The following is a 2,844-nucleotide window of genomic DNA, read 5'->3' on the forward strand; positions in this document are numbered from 1 at the left end:
TTCTGAAAGCAGCTAGGGAGAAAAGGGCCCTCACATACAAAGGGAAACCTATCAGAGTGGTTACAGACCTATCTAATGAAACTTGGCAGGCCAGGAAGGAATGGCAGGAAATCTTCAATGTGATGAGCAGAAAAAATTTACAGCCAAGAATCCTCTACCCAGCAAGCCTGTCTTTCAAAATAGAAGGAGAGATAAAGGTGGTCCCAAATAAATATTGACAGAATTCATGACCACCAAACCAGTCCTACAAGAAATTCTAAGAGGGACTCTATGAAGGAAATGTTGCAAAGAATATAAGGTGCCAGAGACACCACTATAAACATGAATTCCAGGGAGAACACAATGACTCTAAACCCACATTTTTCAATAATAACATTGAATGTAAATGGACTAAATACTCCAACCAAACAACACAGTGTAGTAGAATGGATAAAAAACCAAAACCCATCTATTTGCTGTCTACAAGAGACTCATTTTAGACCTGAAGGTATCTTCAGGTTGAAAGTAAAGGGATGGAGAAATATCTATCATGTGACTGGAAGCCAAAAGAAAGCCAGAGTAGCCATACTTATATTAGACAAAGTGGACTTTAAAGAAAAGGCAGTAACAAGAGATGAAGGACATTATATAATAATTACAGGGTCTCTCCATCAGGAAGAGCTAACAATTATAAACATCTATTCACCAAATTCAGGAGTGCCGAAATACATAAAACAATTAATCACAGACAGAAACGATGTTATTGATACGAATGTGCTAATTGCAGAGGACTTTAATACTCCACTGACAGCAATGGATATATCAACCACACAGAAACATCAGTAAAGAAACAATGGACCTGAATGACACACTGGAACAGATTAAATTGATAGATATATTTAGAACTCTGTATCCTGAAGTTAGGAAATTCACCTTCTTTTTGAGTGTACATGGCACATTCTCCAAGATCGATCACATACTGAGGCATAAAGCAGCCCTCCATAAGTGTAACGCATCATACCATGCACACTTTCAGATCACAATGCTATGAAACTTGAAATTAACCACAGGAAAAAGTCTGGAAAACCTCCAAAATCATGGAGGTTCAAAACCACCCTACTAAAGAATGATTGGGCTAATCAAGCAATTAGAGAAGAAATTAAAAAATATATGGAAACCAACGAAAATGAAAATACAACAATCCAAAATCTCAGGGACACAGTAAAGGCAGGCATAAGAAGAAAGTATATTTCAATCCAGGCCTATTTCAACAAACTAGAAAAAGCATAAATTCAAAGTCTAACAGAACACCTAATGGAACTAGAAGGGGAGCCGCAAGAGCACCCCAAACCCAGCAGAAGAAAAGAGATAATAAAGATCAGGGCAGAAATAAATAATATAGAATCCAAAAAGACAGTTGAGCAGATCAATGAAACCAAGAGTTGGTTCTTTGAAAAGATAAACAAAATCGATAAACCTCTAGCCAGTCTCCTCAGAAGGAAAAGAGAGACGACGCAGATAAACAAAATCATGAATGAAAAAGGATCTATTACAACCAATCCCTTAGAAATACAAGCAATCATCAGAGATTACTATGAAAAATTATATGCCAACAAACTGGACAACACAGAAATGGACAAATTCCTAAATGCACATGCACTGCCAAAATTCAAATGGGAAGAGATAGAAAGCATGAATAGACTGATACCAGTGAAGAAATCAAATCTGTTATCAAAAAATCTCCCAATGAGTAAGAGCCCAAGGCCAGATGGCTTCCCAGGGGAATTCTACCAGACATTGAAAGCAGAGCTCAAACCCATTCTTCTCAAACTGTCCCAAAAAAATAGAAATAGAAGAAAAACTTCCAAACTCATTCTACGAAGCCAGAATCACCTTGATACCCAAACCAGGCAGAGACCCAGCCAAAAAAGAGAACTACAGACTAATATCCTTAATGAATACAGATGCAAATTTACTCAACAAGATACTGGCAAATCGAATCCAAGAGCATATTAAAAAGAATTATCCATCATGATCAAGTAGGATTCATTCCTGGGTTATAGGGCTGGTTCAATATTCGCAAATCCATCAATGTGATCCATCACATTAACAAAAGAAAGGCTAAAAACCATATGATCCTGTCGATAGATGCAGAAAAAGCATTTGACAAAGTACAGCATCCTTTCTTAATAAAAACCCTTGAGAAAGTTGGTATAGAAGGAACTTACCTAAACATTATAAAAGCAGTTTATGAAAAACCCACAGATAATATCATCCTCAATGGGGAAAAACTGAGAACTTTCCCCCTGAGATCAGAAACATGACAGGGGTGTCCATTCTCACCACTGTTGTTTAACATAGTGCTGGAAGTCCTAGCATCAGCAATCAGACAACCAAAGGAAATAAAAGGCATCAGAATTGACAATGAAAAAGTCAAACTTTCACTTTTCACAGATGACATGATACTCTATATGGAAAACCCAATCGACTCCACCAGAAGCCTTCTAGAACTGATCCATGAATGCAGCAAAGTTGCAGGGTACAAAATCAATGTACAGAAATCAGTTGCATTCCTATACACCAAAAATGAAGCAGCTGAAAGAGAAATCAACAAACTGATCCCATTCACGAGTGCACGAAAAACCATGAAATACCTAGCAGTAAACCTAATCAAGGATGTAAAAGACCTCTATGATGAAAACTATAAAAAACTTATGAAAGAGATTGAAGAAGACACAAAAAAATAGAAAAACATTCCCTGTTCATGGATCAGAAGAATAAACATTGTGAAAATGTCATTACTACCCAAAGCAATCTACACATTCAATGCAATCCCCATCAAAATTGCACCAACATTCTTCTCGA

Source organism: Suricata suricatta, chromosome 9 (assembly GCF_006229205.1).
Source record: "Suricata suricatta isolate VVHF042 chromosome 9, meerkat_22Aug2017_6uvM2_HiC, whole genome shotgun sequence".
Lineage (NCBI taxonomy): Eukaryota > Metazoa > Chordata > Mammalia > Carnivora > Herpestidae > Suricata > Suricata suricatta.